Genomic DNA, 16,444 nt, shown 5'->3' on the forward strand with positions numbered 1-16,444 from the left:
AGAGGAGTGAGGACGCTGATCACAAGAGCTTACAATCTATGAGGAGAGGAGGAGTGAGGACGCTGATCACAGGAGCTTACAATCTATGAGGAGAGGAGTGAGGACCCTGATCACAAGAGCTTACAATCTATGAGGAGAGGAGGAGTGAGGACGCTGATCACAGGAGCTTACAATCTATGAGGAGAGGAGTGAGGACGCTGATCACAAGAGCTTACAATCTATGAGGAGAGGAGTGAGGACGCTGATCACAAGAGCTTACAATCTATGAGGAGAGGAGTGAGGACGCTGATCACAAGAGCTTACAATCTATGAGGAGAGGAGGAGTGAGGACGCTGATCACAAGAGCTTACAATCTATGAGGAGGAGGAGTGAGGACACTGATCACAAGAGCTTACAATCTATGAGGAGAGGAGTGAGGACCCTGATCACAAGAGCTTACAATCTATGAGGAGAGGAGGAGTGAGGACCCTGATCACAAGAGCTTACAATCTATGAGGAGAGGAGGAGTGAGGACGCTGATCAGAGCTTACAATCTATGAGGAGAGGAGTGAGGACGCTGATCACAAGAGCTTACAATCTATGAGGAGAGGAGGAGTGAGGACGCTGATCACAAGAGCTTACAATCTATGAGGAGAAAAGGAGTGAGGACCCTGATCACAAGAGCTTACAATCTATGAGGAGAGGAGTGAGGACTCTGATCACAAGAGCTTACAATCTATGAGGAGAGGAGTGAGGACACTGATCACAAGAGCTTACAATCTATGAGGAAAGGAGTGAGGACGCTGATCACAAGAGGTTACAATCTATGAGGAGGAGGAGTGAGGACGCTGATCACAGGATCTTACAATCTATGAGGAGAGGGGGAGTGAGGGCGCTAATCACAAGAGCTTACAATCTATGTGGAAGAGGTGTGAGGACGCTGATCACAAGAGCTTACAATCTATGAGAGGAGTGAGGACGCTGATCACAAGAGCTTACAATCTATGTGGAAGAGGTGTGAGGACGCTGATCACAAGAGCTTACAATCTATGAGGAGAGGAGGAGTGAGGACGCTGATCACAGGAGCTTACAATCTATGAGGAGGAGAGGAGGAGTGAGGACGCTGATCACAAGAGCTTACAATCTATGAGGAGGAGGAGTGAGGACGCTGATCACAAGAGCTTACAATCTATGAGGAGAGGAGGAGTGAGGACGCTGATCACAGGAGCTTACAATCTATGAGGAGAGAGGAGTGAGGACGCTGATCACAAGAGCTTACAATCTATGAGGAGAGAGGAGTGAGGACGCTGATCACAAGAGCTTACCATCTATGAGGAGGAGGAGTGAGGACGCTGATCACAAGAGCTTACACTCTATGAGGAGGTGAGGAGTGAGGACACTGATCACAAGAGCTTACAATATATGAGGAGAGGAGGAGTGAGGACGCTGATCACAAGAGCTTACAATCTATGAGGAGGAGGAGTGAGGACGCTGATCACAAGAGCTTACACTCTATGAGGAGGTGAGGAGTGAGGATGCTGATCACAAGAGCTTACAATCTAAGGGGAGGAGAGGAGTGAGGACGCTGATCACAAGAGCTTACAATCTATGAGCAGAGGAGTGAGGACACTGATCACAAGAGCTTACAATCTATGAGCAGAGGAGTGAGGACACTGATCACAAGAGCTTACAATCTATGAGGAGAGGAGTGAGGACGCTGATCACAAGAGCTTACAATCTATGAGGAGAGGAGTGAGGACGCTGATCACAAGAGCTTACAATCTATGAGGAGAGGAGTGAGGACACTGATCACAAGAGCTTACAATCTATGAGGAGGAGGAGTGAGGACACTGATCACAAGAGCTTACAATCTATGAGGAGAGGAGTGAGGACCCTGATCACAAGAGCTTACAATCTATGAGGAGAGGAGGAGTGAGGACGCTGATCACAAGAGCTTACAATCTATGAGGATAGGAGTGAGGACGCTGATCACAAGAGCTTACAATCTATGAGGAGAGGAGTGAGGACACTGATCACAAGAGCTTACAATCTATGAGGAGAGGAGGAGTGAGGACGCTGATCACAAGAGCTTACAATCTATGTGGAAGAGGTGTGAGGACTCTGATCACAAGAGCTTACAATCTATGAGGAGAGGAGTGCGGACACTGATCACAAGAGCTTACAATCTATGAGGAGAGGAGTGAGGACGCTGATCACAAGAGCTTACAATCTATGAGGAGAGGAGGAGTGAGGACACTGATCACAAGAGCTTACAATCTATGAGGAGAGGAGTGAGGACGCTGATCACAAGAGCTTACAATCTATGAGGAGGAGGAGTGAGGACGCTGATCACAGGATCTTACAATCTATGAGGAGAGGAGTGAGGACGCTGATCACAAGAGCTTACAATCTATGTGGAAGAGGTGTGAGGACGCTGATCACAAGAGCTTACAATCTATGAGGAGAGGAGTGAGGACGCTGATCACAAGAGCTTACAATCTATGTGGAAGAGGTGTGAGGACGCTGATCACAAGAGCTTACAATCTATGAGGAGAGGAGGAGTGAGGACGCTGATCACAGGAGCTTACAATCTATGAGGAGGAGAGGAGGAGTGAGGACGCTGATCACAAGAGCTTACAATCTATGAGGAGAGGAGGAGTGAGGACGCTGATCACAAGAGCTTACAATCTATGAGGAGGAGGAGTGAGGACGCTGATCACAGGAGCTTACAATCTATGAGGAGGAGAGGAGGAGTGAGGACGCTGATCACAAGAGCTTACAATCTATGAGGAGGAGGAGTGAGGACGCTGATCACAAGAGCTTACAATCTATGAGGAGAGGAGGAGTGAGGACGCTGATCAAAGGAGCTTACAATCTATGAGGAGAGGAGTGAGGGCGCTGATCACAAGAGCTTACAATCTATGAGGAGAGAGGAGTGAGGACGCTGATCACAAGAGCTTACAATCTATGAGGAGAGGAGGAGTGAGGACACTGATCGCAAGAGCTTACAATCTATGAGGAGAGGAGTGAGGACACTGATCACAAGAGCTTACAATCTATGATGAGGAGAGGAGGAGTGAGGACGCTGATCACAAGAGCTTACAATCTATGAGGAGAGGAGTGAGGACACTGATCACAAGAGCTTACAATCTATGATGAGGCGAGGAGGAGTGAGGACGCTGATCACAGGAGCTTACAATCTATGAGGAGAGGAGTGAGGACGCTGATCACAAGAGCTTACAATCTATGAGGAGAGGAGTGAGGACGCTGATCACAAGAGCTTACAATCTATGAGGAGAGGAGTGAGGACACTGATCACAGGAGCTTACAATCTATGAGGAGAGGAGTGAGGACACTGATCACAAGAGCTTACAATCTATGAGGAGGAGGAGTGAGGACGCTGATCACAGGAGCTTACAATCTATGAGGAGAGGAGGAGGGAGGACACTGATCACAAGAGCTTACAATCTATGAGGAGAGGAGGAGTGAGGACCCTGATCACAAGAGCTTACAATCTATGAGGAGAGGAGTGAGGACGCTGATCACAAGAGCTTACAATCTATGAGGAGAGGAGGAGAGAGGACGCTGATCACAAGAGCTTACAATCTATGAGGAGAGGAGGAGTGAGGACACTGATCACAAGAGCTTACAATCTATGAGGAGGAGGAGTGAGGACGCTGATCACAAGAGCTTACAATCTATGAGGAGGAGGAGTGAGGACGCTGATCACAAGAGCTTACACTCTATGAGGAGGTGAGGAGTGAGGACACTGATCACAAGAGCTTACAATATATGAGGAGAGGAGGAGTGAGGACGCTGATCACAAGAGCTTACAATCTATGAGGAGGAGGAGTGAGGACGCTGATCACAAGAGCTTACACTCTATGAGGAGGTGAGGAGGGAGGACACTGATCACAAGAGCTTACAATCTAAGGGGAGGAGAGGAGTGAGGACACTGATCACAAGAGCTTACAATCTATGAGCAGAGGAGTGAGGACACTGATCACAAGAGCTTACAATCTATGAGGAGAGGAGTGAGGACACTGATCACAAGAGCTTAAACTCTATGAGGAGGAGGAGTGAGGACTCTGATCACAAGAGCTTACAATCTATGAGGAGAGGAGTGAGGACGCTGATCACAAGAGCTTACAATCTATGAGGAGAGGAGTGAGGACGCTGATCACAAGAGCTTACAATCTATGAGGAGAGGAGTGAGGACACTGATCACAAGAGCTTACAATCTATGAGGAGGAGGAGTGAGGACACTGATCACAAGAGCTTACAATCTATGAGGAGAGGAGTGAGGACCCTGATCACAAGAGCTTACAATCTATGAGGAGAGGAGTGAGGACGCTGATCACAAGAGCTTACAATCTATGTGGAAGAGGTGTGAGGACTCTGATCACAAGAGCTTACAATCTATGAGGAGAGGAGTGAGGACACTGATCACAAGAGCTTACAATCTATGAGGAGAGGAGGAGTGAGGACGCTGATCACAGGAGCTTACAATCTATGAGGAGGAGAGGAGGAGTGAGGACGCTGATCACAAGAGCTTACAATCTATGAGGAGAGGAGGAGTGAGGACGCTGATCACAAGAGCTTACAATCTATGAGGAGGAGGAGTGAGGACGCTGATCACAGGAGCTTACAATCTATGAGGAGGAGAGGAGGAGTGAGGACGCTGATCACAAGAGCTTACAATCTATGAGGAGGAGGAGTGAGGACGCTGATCACAAGAGCTTGCAATCTATGAGGAGAGGAGGAGTGAGGACGCTGATCACAGGAGCTTACAATCTATGAGGAGAGGAGTGAGGGCGCTGATCACAAGAGCTTACAATCTATGAGGAGAGGAGTGAGGACACTGATCACAAGAGCTTACAATCTATGAGGAGAGAGGAGTGAGGACGCTGATCACAAGAGCTTACAATCTATGAGGAGAGGAGTGAGGACACTGATCACAAGAGCTTACAATCTATGATGAGGAGAGGAGGAGTGAGGACGCTGATCACAAGAGCTTACAATCTATGAGGAGAGGAGTGAGGACACTGATCACAAGAGCTTACAATCTATGATGAGGAGAGGAGTGAGGACGCTGATCACAAGAGCTTACAATCTATGAGGAGAGGAGTGAGGACGCTGATCACAAGAGCTTACAATCTATGAGGAGAGGAGTGAGGACGCTGATCACAGGAGCTTACAATCTATGAGGAGAGGAGTGAGGACGCTGATCACAAGAGCTTACAATCTATGAGGAGAGGAGTGAGGACGCTGATCACAAGAGCTTACAATCTATGAGGAGAGGAGTGAGGACACTGATCACAGGAGCTTACAATCTATGAGGAGAGGAGTGAGGACACTGATCACAAGAGCTTACAATCTATGAGGAGGAGGAGTGAGGACGCTGATCACAGGAGCTTACAATCTTTGAGGAGAGGAGGAGGGAGGACACTGATCACAAGAGCTTACAATCTATGAGGAGAGGAGGAGTGAGGACCCTGATCACAAGAGCTTACAATCTATGAGGAGAGGAGTGAGGACACTGATCACAAGAGCTTACAATCTATGAGGAGAGGAGGAGTGAGGACGCGGATCACAAGAGCTTACAATCTATGAGGAGAGGAGGAGTGAGGACACTGATCACAAGAGCTTACAATCTATGAGGAGGAGGAGTGAGGACGCAGATCACAAGAGCTTACAATCTATGAGGAGGAGGAGTGAGGACGCTGATCACAAGAGCTTACACTCTATGAGGAGGTGAGGAGTGAGGACACTGATCACAAGAGCTTACAATATATGAGGAGAGGAGGAGTGAGGACGCTGATCACAAGAGCTTACAATCTATGAGGAGGAGGAGTGAGGACGCTGATCACAAGAGCTTACACTCTATGAGGAGGTGAGGAGTGAGGATGCTGATCACAAGAGCTTACAATCTAAGGGGAGGAGAGGAGTGAGGACACTGATCACAAGAGCTTACAATCTATGAGCAGAGGAGTGAGGACACTGATCACAAGAGCTTACAATCTATGAGGAGAGGAGTGAGGACACTGATCACAAGAGCTTACACTCTATGAGGAGGAGGAGTGAGGACGCTGATCACAAGAGCTTACAATCTATGAGGAGGTGGAGTGAGGACGCTGATCACAAGAGCTTACAATCTATGAGGAGAGGAGTGAGGACGCTGATCACAAGAGCTTACAATCTATGAGGAGAGGAGTGAGGACACTGATCACAAGAGCTTACAATCTATAAGGAGAGGAGTGAGGACGCTGATCACAAGAGCTTACAATCTATGAGGAGAGGAGTGAGGACACTGATCACAGGAGCTTACAATCTATGAGGAGAGGAGTGAGGACACTGATCACAAGAGCTTACAATCTATGAGGAGAGGAGTGAGGACACTGATCACAAGAGCTTACAATCTATGAGGAGAGGAGGAGTGAGGACGCTGATCATAAGAGCTTACAATCTATGAGAAGAGGAGTGAGGACACTGATCACAAGAGCTTACAATCTATGAGGAGGAGGTGTGAGGACGCTGATCACAGGAGCTTACAATCTATGAGGAGAGGAGGAGTGAGGACGCTGATCACAAGAGCTTACAATCTATGAGGAGAGGAGTGAGGACGCTGATCACAAGAGCTTACAATCTATGAGGAGAGGAGTGAGGACACTGATCACAAGAGCTTACAATCTATGAGGAGAGGAGTGAGGACACTGATCACAAGAGCTTACAATATATGAGGAGAGGAGTGAGGACACTGATCACAAGAGCTTACAATCTATGAGGAGAGGAGTGAGGACACTGATCACAAGAGCTTACAATATATGAGGAGAGGAGTGAGGACACTGATCACAAGAGCTTACAATCTATGAGGAGAGGAGGAGGGAGGACACTGATCACAAGAGCTTACAATCTATGAGGAGAGGAGGAGTGAGGACCCTGATCACAAGAGCTTACAATCTATGAGGAGAGGAGTGAGGACGCTGATCACAAGAGCTTACAATCTATGAGGAGAGGAGGAGTGAGGACCCTGATCACAAGAGCTTACAATCTATGAGGAGAGGAGGAGTGAGGACACTGATCACAAGAGCTTACAATCTATGAGGAGGAGGAGTGAGGACGCTGATCACAAGAGCTTACAATCTATGAGGAGGAGGAGTGAGGACGCTGATCACAAGAGCTTACACTCTATGAGGAGGTGAGGAGTGAGGACGCTGATCACAAGAGCTTACAATCTAAGGGGAGGAGAGGAGTGAGGACACTGATCACAAGAGCTTACAATCTATGAGGAGAGGAGTGAGGACACTGATCACAAGAGCTTACAATCTTTGAGGAGAGGAGTGAGGACACTGATCACAAGAGCTTACAATCTATGAGGAGAGGAGGAGGGAGGACGCTGATCACAAGAGCTTACAATCTATGAGGAGAGGAGGAGTGAGGACGCTGATCACAAGAGCTTACAATCTATGAGAAGAGGAGGAGTGAGGACCCTGATCACAAGAGCTTACAATCTATGAGGAGAGGAGTGAGGACGCTGATCACAAGAGCTTACAATCTATGAGGAGGAGTGAGGACGCTGATCACAAGAGCTTACACTCTATGAGGAGGTGAGGAGTGAGGATGCTGATCACAAGAGCTTACAATCTAAGGGGAGGAGAGGAGTGAGGACACTGATCACAAGAGCTTACAATCTATGAGCAGAGGAGTGAGGACACTGATCACAAGAGCTTACAATCTATGAGGAGAGGAGTGAGGACACTGATCACAAGAGCTTACACTCTATGAGGAGGAGGAGTGAGGACGCTGATCACAAGAGCTTACAATCTATGAGGAGAGGAGTGAGGACACTGATCACAAGAGCTTACAATCTATGAGGAGAGGAGTGAGGACACTGATCACAAGAGCTTACACTCTATGAGGAGGAGGAGTGAGGACGCTGATCACAAGAGCTTACAATCTATGAGGAGAGGAGTGAGGACGCTGATCACAAGAGCTTACAATCTATGAGGAGAGGAGTGAGGACGCTGATCACAAGAGCTTACAATCTATAAGGAGAGGAGTGAGGACGCTGATCACAAGAGCTTACAATCTATGAGGAGAGGAGTGAGGACACTGATCACAGGAGCTTACAATCTATGAGGAGAGGAGTGAGGACACTGATCACAAGAGCTTACAATCTATGAGGAGAGGAGGAGTGAGGACGCTGATCATAAGAGCTTACAATCTATGAGAAGAGGAGTGAGGACACTGATCACAAGAGCTTACAATCTATGAGGAGGAGGTGTGAGGACACTGATCACAGGAGCTTACAATCTATGAGGAGAGGAGTGAGGACGCTGATCACAAGAGCTTACAATCTATGAGGAGAGGAGTGAGGACACTGATCACAAGAGCTTACAATCTATGAGGAGAGGAGTGAGGACACTGATCACAAGAGCTTACAATATATGAGGAGAGGAGTGAGGACACTGATCACAAGAGCTTACAATCTATGAGGAGAGGAGGAGGGAGGACACTGATCACAAGAGCTTACAATCTATGAGGAGAGGAGGAGTGAGGACCCTGATCACAAGAGCTTACAATCTATGAGGAGAGGAGTGAGGACACTGATCACAAGAGCTTACAATCTATGAGGAGAGGAGGAGTGAGGACCCTGATCACAAGAGCTTACAATCTATGAGGAGAGGAGGAGTGAGGACACTGATCACAAGAGCTTACAATCTATGAGGAGGAGGAGTGAGGACGCTGATCACAAGAGCTTACAATCTATGAGGAGGTGAGGAGTGAGGACGCTGATCACAAGAGCTTACAATCTAAGGGGAGGAGAGGAGTGAGGACACTGATCACAAGAGCTTACAATCTATGAGGAGAGGAGTGAGGACACTGATCACAAGAGCTTACAATCTATGAGGAGAGGAGTGAGGACACTGATCACAAGAGCTTACAATCTATGAGGAGAGGAGGAGTGAGGACGCTGATCACAAGAGCTTACAATCTATGAGAAGAGGAGGAGTGAGGACCCTGATCACAAGAGCTTACAATCTATGAGGAGAGGAGTGAGGACGCTGATCACAAGAGCTTACAATCTATGAGGAGAGGAGGAGTGAGGACACTGATCACAAGAGCTTACAATCTATGAGGAGAGGAGGAGTGAGGACGCTGATCACAAGAGCTTACAATCTATGAGGAGAGGAGTGAGGACGCTGATCACAAGAGCTTACAATCTATGAGGAGAGGAGGAGTGAGGACACTGATCACAAGAGCTTACAATCTATGAGGAGAGGAGGAGTGAGGACGCTGATCACAAGAGCTCACAATCTATGAGGAGAGGAGGAGTGAGGACGCTGATCACAAGAGCTTACAATCTATGAGGAGAGGAGTGAGGACGCTGATCACAAGAGCTTACAATCTATGAGGAGAGGAGGAGTGAGGACGCTGATCACAAGAGCTTACAATCTATGAGGAGGAGAGGAGGAGTGAGGACACTGATCACAAGAGCTTACAATCTATGAGGAGACGAGTGAGGACGCTGATCACAAGAGCTTACAATCTATGAGGAGGAGAGGAGGACACTGATCACAAGAGCTTACAATCTATGAGGAGAGGAGGAGTGAGGACGCTGATCACAAGAGCTTACAATCTATGAGGAGGAGGAGTGAGGACGCTGATCACAAGAGTTTACAATCTATGAGGAGAGGAGGAGTGAGGACGCTGATCACAAGAGCTTACAATCTATGAGGAGGAGGAGTGAGGACGCTGATCACAAGAGCTTACAATCTATGAGGAGGAGAGGAGGAGTGAGGACACTGATCACAAGAGCTTACAATCTAGGAGGAGACGAGTGAGGACGCTGATCACAAGAGCTTACAATCTATGAGGAGGAGAGGAGGAGTGAGGACGCTGATCATAAGAGCTTACAATATATGAGGAGAGGAGGAGTGAGGACGCTGATCACAAGAGCTCACAATCTATGAGGAGAGGAGGAGTGAGGACGCTGATCACAAGAGCTTACAATCTATGAGGAGGAGAGGAGTGAGGACGCTGATCACAAGAGCTTACAATCTATGAGGAGAGGAGGAGTGAGGACGCTGATCACAAGAGCTTACAATCTATGAGGAGGAGAGGAGTGAGGACGCTGATCACAAGAGCTTACAATCTATGAGGAGAGGAGTGAGGACACTGATCACAAGAGCTTACCGTCTATGAGGAGGAGAGGAGTGAGGACGCTGATCACAAGAGCTTACAATCTATGAGGAGGAGAGGAGTGAGGACCCTGATCACAAGAGCTTACAATCTATGAGGAGAGGAGTGAGGACACTGATCACAAGAGCTTACAATCTATGAGGAGGACGAGTGAGGACGCTGATCACAGGAGCTTACAATCTATGAGGAGAGGAGTGAGGACGCTGATCACAAGAGCTTACAATCTATGAGGAGAGGAGTGAGGACACTGATCACAAGAGCTTACAATCTATGAGGAGGAGGAGTGAGGACACTGATCACAAGAGCTTACAATCTATGAGGAGAGGAGTGAGGACCCTGATCACAAGAGCTTACAATCTATGAGGAGAGGAGGAGTGAGGACGCTGATCACAAGAGCTTACAATCTATGAGGAGAAGAGGAGTGAGGACACTGATCACAAGAGCTTACAATCTATTAGGAGGAGAGGAGTGAGGACGCTGATCACAAGAGCTTACAATCTATGAGGAGAGGAGTGAGGACGCTGATCACAAGAGCTTACAATCTATGAGGAGAGGAGTGAGGACGCTGATCACAAGAGCTTACAATCTATGAGGAGAGGAGTGAGGACGCTGATCACAAGAGCTTACAATCTATGAGGAGAGGAGGAGTGAGGACGCTGATCACAAGAGCTTACAATCTATGAGGAGAGGAGTGAGGACACTGATCACAAGAGCTTACAATCTATGAGGAGAGGAGTGAGGACACTGATCACAGGAGCTTACAATCTATGAGGAGAGCAGGAGGGAGGACACTGATCACAAGAGCTTACAATCTATGAGGAGAGGAGGAGTGAGGACGCTGATCACAAGAGCTTACAATCTATGAGGAGGAGAGGAGGAGTGAGGACACTGATCACAAGAGCTTACAATCTATGAGGATAAGAGGAGTGAGGACGCTGATCACAAGAGCTTACAATCTATGAGGAGGAGAGGAGTGAGGACGCTGATCACAGGAGCTTACAATCTATGAGGAGAGGAGTGAGGACGCTGATCACAAGAGCTTACAATCTATGAGGAGAGGAGTGAGGACGCTGATCACAAGAGCTTACAATCTATGAGGAGAGGAGTGAGGACACTGATCACAAGAGCTTACAATCTATGAGGAGAGGAGTGAGGACGCTGATCACAAGAGCTTACAATCTATGAGGAGAGGAGTGAGGACACTGATCACAAGAGCTTACAATCTATGAGGAGAGGAGTGAGGACGCTGATCACAAGAGCTTACAATCTATGAGGAGAGGAGTGAGGACACTGATCATAAGAGCTTACAATCTATGAGGAGAGGAGTGAGGACGCTGATCACAAGAGCTTACAATCTATGAGGAGAGGAGGAGTGAGGACGCTGATCACAAGAGCTTGCAATCTATGAGGAGAGGAGGAGTGAGGACGCTGATCACAAGAGCTTACAATCTATGATGAGAGGAGTGAGGACACTGATCATAAGAGCTTACAATCTATGAGGAGGAGAGGAGTGAGGACGCTGATCACAAGAGCTTACAATCTATGAGGAGGAGAGGAGTGGGGACGCTGATCACAAGAGCTTACAATCTATGAGGAGAGGAGGAGGGAGGACACTGATCACAAGAGCTTACAATCTATGAGGAGAGGAGAGAGGACGCTGATCACAAGAGCTTACAATCTATGAGGAGAGGAGGAGTGAGGACGCTGATAACAAGAGCTTACAATCTATGAGGAGGAGAGGAGTGAGGACGTTGATCACAAGAGCTTACAATCTATGAGGAGAGGAGTGAGGACACTGATCTCAAGAGCTTACAATCTATGATGAGAGGAGTGAGGACGCTGATCAGAAGAGCTTACAATCTATGAGGAGAATAGGAGTGAGGACACTGATCACAAGAGCTTACAATCTATGAGGAGAAGAGGAGTGAGGACACTGATCACAAGAGCTTACAATCTATGAGGAGGAGAGGAGTGAGGACGCTGATCACAAGAGCTTACAATCTATGAGGAGGAGAGGAGGAGTGAGGACGCTGATCACAAGAGCTTACAATCTATGAGGAGGAGAGGAGTGAGGACGCTGATCACAAGAGCTTACAATCTATGAGGAGGAGAGGAGTGAGGACGCTGATCACAAGAGCTTACAATCTATGAGGAGAGGAGGAGTGAGGACGCTGATCACAAGAGCTTACAATCTATGATGAGAGGAGTGAGGACACTGATCACAAGAGCTTACAATCTATGAGGAGGAGAGGAGTGAGGACACTGATCACAAGAGCTTACAATCTATGGGGAGGAGAGGAGTGAGGACGCTGATCACAAGAGCTTACAATCAATGAGGAGAGGAGGAGTGAGGACGCTGATCACAAGAGCTTACAATCTATGAGGAGAAGAGCAGTGAGGACACTGATCACAAGAGCTTACAATCTATGAGGAGGAGAGGAGTGAGGACGCTGATCACAAGAGCTTACAATCTATGATGAGAGGAGTGAGGACACTGATCACAAGAGCTTACAATCTATGATGAGAGGAGTGAGGACACTGATCACAAGAGCTTACAATCTATGAGGAGGAGAGGAGGAGTGAGGACGCTGATCACAAGAGCTTACAATCTATGAGGAGAAGAGGAGGGAGGACGCTGATCACAAGAGCTTACAATCTATGAGGAGAGGAGTGAGGACGCTGATCACAAGAGCTTACAATCTATGAGGAGGAGAGGAGTGAGGACGCTGATCACAAGAGCTTACAATCTATGAGGAGAGGAGGAGTGAGGACGCTGATAACAAGAGCTTACAATCTATGAGGAGAGGAGTGAGGACGCTGATCACAAGAGCTTACAATCTATGAGGAGAGGAGTGAGGACACTGATCTCAAGAGCTTACAATCTATGAGGAGAGGAGTGAGGACACTGATCACAAGAGCTTACAATCTATGAGGAGAGGAGTGAGGACACTGATCACAAGAGCTTACAATCTATGAGGAGGAGTGAGGACGCTGATCACAAGAGCTTACAATATATGAGGAGGAGAAGAGTGAGGACACTGATCACAAGAGCTTACAATCTATGAGGAGGAGAGGAGTGAGGACCCTGATCACAAGAGCTTACAATCTATGAGGAGATTAGTGAGGACACTGATCACAAGAGCTTACAATCTATGAGGAGAGGAGGAGTGAGTACGCTGATAACAAGAGCTTACAATCTATGAGGAGAGGAGGAGTGAGGACGCTGATCACAAGAGCTTACAATCTATGAGGAGAGGAGTGAGGACGCTGATCACAAGAGCTTACAATCTATGAGGAGAGGAGTGAGGACGCTGATCACAAGAGCTTACAATCTATGAGGAGAGGAGTGAGGACGCTGATCACAAGAGCTTACAATCTATGAGGAGGAGAGGAGGAGTGAGGACACTGATCACAAGAGCTTACAATCTATGAGGAGACGAGTGAGGACGCTGATCACAAGAGCTTACAATCTATGAGGAGGAGAGGAGGAGTGAGGACGCTGATCACAAGAGCTTACAATCTATGAGGAGAGGAGTGAGGACACTGATCACAAGAGCTTACAATCTATGAGGAGAGGAGGAGTGAGGACGCTGATCACAAGAGCTTACAATCTATGAGGAGAGGAGTGAGGACACTGATCACAAGATCTTACAATCTATGAGGAGGAGAAGAGTGAGGACGCTGATCACAAGAGCTTACAATCTATGAGGAGGAGAGGAGTGAGGACCCTGATCACAAGAGCTTACAATCTATGAGGAGAGGAGTGAGGACGCTGATCACAAGAGCTTACAATCTATGAGGAGAGGAGGAGTGAGGACGCTGATCACAAGAGCTTACAATCTATGAGGAGAAGAGGAGTGAGGACACTGATCACAAGAGCTTACAATCTATGAGGAGGAGAGGAGTGAGGACGCTGATCACAAGAGCTTACAATCTATGAGGAGGAGAGGAGGAGTGAGGACGCTGATCACAAGAGCTTACAATCTATGAGGAGGAGAGGAGTGAGGAAACTGATCACAAGAGCTTACAATCTATGAGGAGGAGAGGAGTGAGGACACTGATCACAAGAGCTTACAATCTATGGGGAGGAGAGGAGTGAGGACACTGATCACAAGAGCTTACAATATATGAGGAGAGGAGTGAGGACACTGATCACAAGAGCTTACAATCTATGAGGAGGAGGAGTGAGGACGCTGATCACAAGACCTTACAATCTATGAGGAGAGGAGTGAGGACGCTGATCACAAGAGCTTACAATCTATGAGGAGAGGAGTGAGGACGCTGATCACAAGAGCTTACAATCTATGAGGAGAGGAGTGAGGACGCTGATCAGAAGAGCTTACAATCTATGAGGAGAGGAGGAGTGAGGACGCTGATCACAAGAGCTTACAATCTATGAGGAGAAGAGGAGTGAGGACACTGATCACAAGAGCTTACAATCTATGAGGAGGAGAGGAGTGAGGACGCTGATCACAAGAGCTTACAATCTATGAGGAGGAGAGGAGTGAGGACACTGATCACAAGAGCTTACAATCTATGAGGAGGAGTGAGGACGCTGATCACAAGAGCTTACAATCTATGAGGAGAAGAGGAGTGAGGACACTGATCACAAGAGCTTACAATCTATGAGGAGAGGAGTGAGGACACTGATCACAAGAGCTTACAATCTATGAGGAGAGGAGTGAGGACGCTGATCACAAGAGCTTACAATCTATGAGGAGAGAGTGAGGACACTGATCACAAGAGCTTACAATCTATGAGGAGAGGAGTGAGGACGCTGATCACAAGAGCTTACAATCTATGAGGAGAGGAGTGAGGACGCTGATCACAAGAGCTTACAATCTATGAGGAGAGGAGTGAGGACGCTGATCAGAAGAGCTTACAATCTATGAGGAGAGGAGTGAGGACACTGATCACAAGAGCTTACAATCTATGAGGAGAGGAGGAGTGAGGACGCTGATCACAAGAGCTTACAATCTATGAGGAGAGGAGTGAGGACGCTGATCACAAGAGCTTACAATCTATGAGGAGAGGAGTGAGGACGCTGATCAGAAGAGCTTACAATCTATGAGGAGAGGAGTGAGGACACTGATCACAAGAGCTTACAATCTATGAGGAGAGGAGGAGTGAGGACGCTGATCACAAGAGCTTACAATCTATGAGGAGAGGAGGAGTGAGGACACTGATCACAAGAGCTTACAATCTATGAGGAGGAGTGAGGACGCTGATCACAAGAGCTTACAATCTATGAGGAGGAGAGGAGTGAGGACCCTGATCACAAGAGCTTACAATCTATGAGGAGAGGAGTGAGGACGCTGATCACAAGAGCTTACAATCTATGAGGAGAGGAGTGAGGACACTGATCACAAGAGCTTACAATCTATGAGGAGAAGAGTGAGGACGCTGATCACAAGAGCTTACAATCTATGAGGAGAGGAGGAGTGAGGACGCTGATCACAAGAGCTTACAATCTATGAGGAGAGGAGGAGTGAGGACGCTGATCACAAGAGCTTACAATCTATGAGGAGAGGAGTGAGGACACTGATCACAAGAGCTTACAATCTATGAGGAGGAGTGAGGACGCTGATCACAAGAGCTTACAATCTATGAGGAGGAGAGGAGGAGTGAGGACACTGATCACAAGAGCTTACAATCTATGAGGAGATGAGTGAGGACGCTGATCACAAGAGCTTACAATCTATGAGGAGAGGAGTGAGGACGCTGATCACAAGAGCTTACAATCTATGAGGAGGGAGAGGAGTGAGGACACTGATCACAAGAGCTTACAATCTATGAGGAGAGGAGTGAGGACGCTGATCACAAGAGCTTACAATCTATGAGGAGGAGGAGTGAGGACGCTGATCACAAGAGCTTACAATCTATGAGGAGAGGAGTGAGGACGCTGATCACAAGAGCTTACAATCTATGAGGAGAGGAGGAGTGAGGACGCTGATCACAAGATGTTACAATCTATGAGGAGGAGGAGTGAGGACGCTGATCACAAGAGCTTACAATATATGAGGAGAGGAGTGAGGACACTGATCACAAGAGCTTACAATCTATGAGGAGAGGAGTGAGGACGCTGATCACAAGAGCTTACAATCTATGAGGAGGAGGAGTGAGGACGCTGATCACAGAGCTTACAATCTATGAGGAGAGGAGTGAGGACGCTGATCACAAGAGCTTACAATCTATGAGGAGAGGAGGAGTGAGGACGCTGATCACAAGATGTTACAATCTATGGGGAGAGGAGGAGTGAGGA

The sequence above is a fragment of the Rhinoderma darwinii genome, chromosome 10, assembly GCF_050947455.1.
Source record: "Rhinoderma darwinii isolate aRhiDar2 chromosome 10, aRhiDar2.hap1, whole genome shotgun sequence".
NCBI lineage: Eukaryota > Metazoa > Chordata > Amphibia > Anura > Rhinodermatidae > Rhinoderma > Rhinoderma darwinii.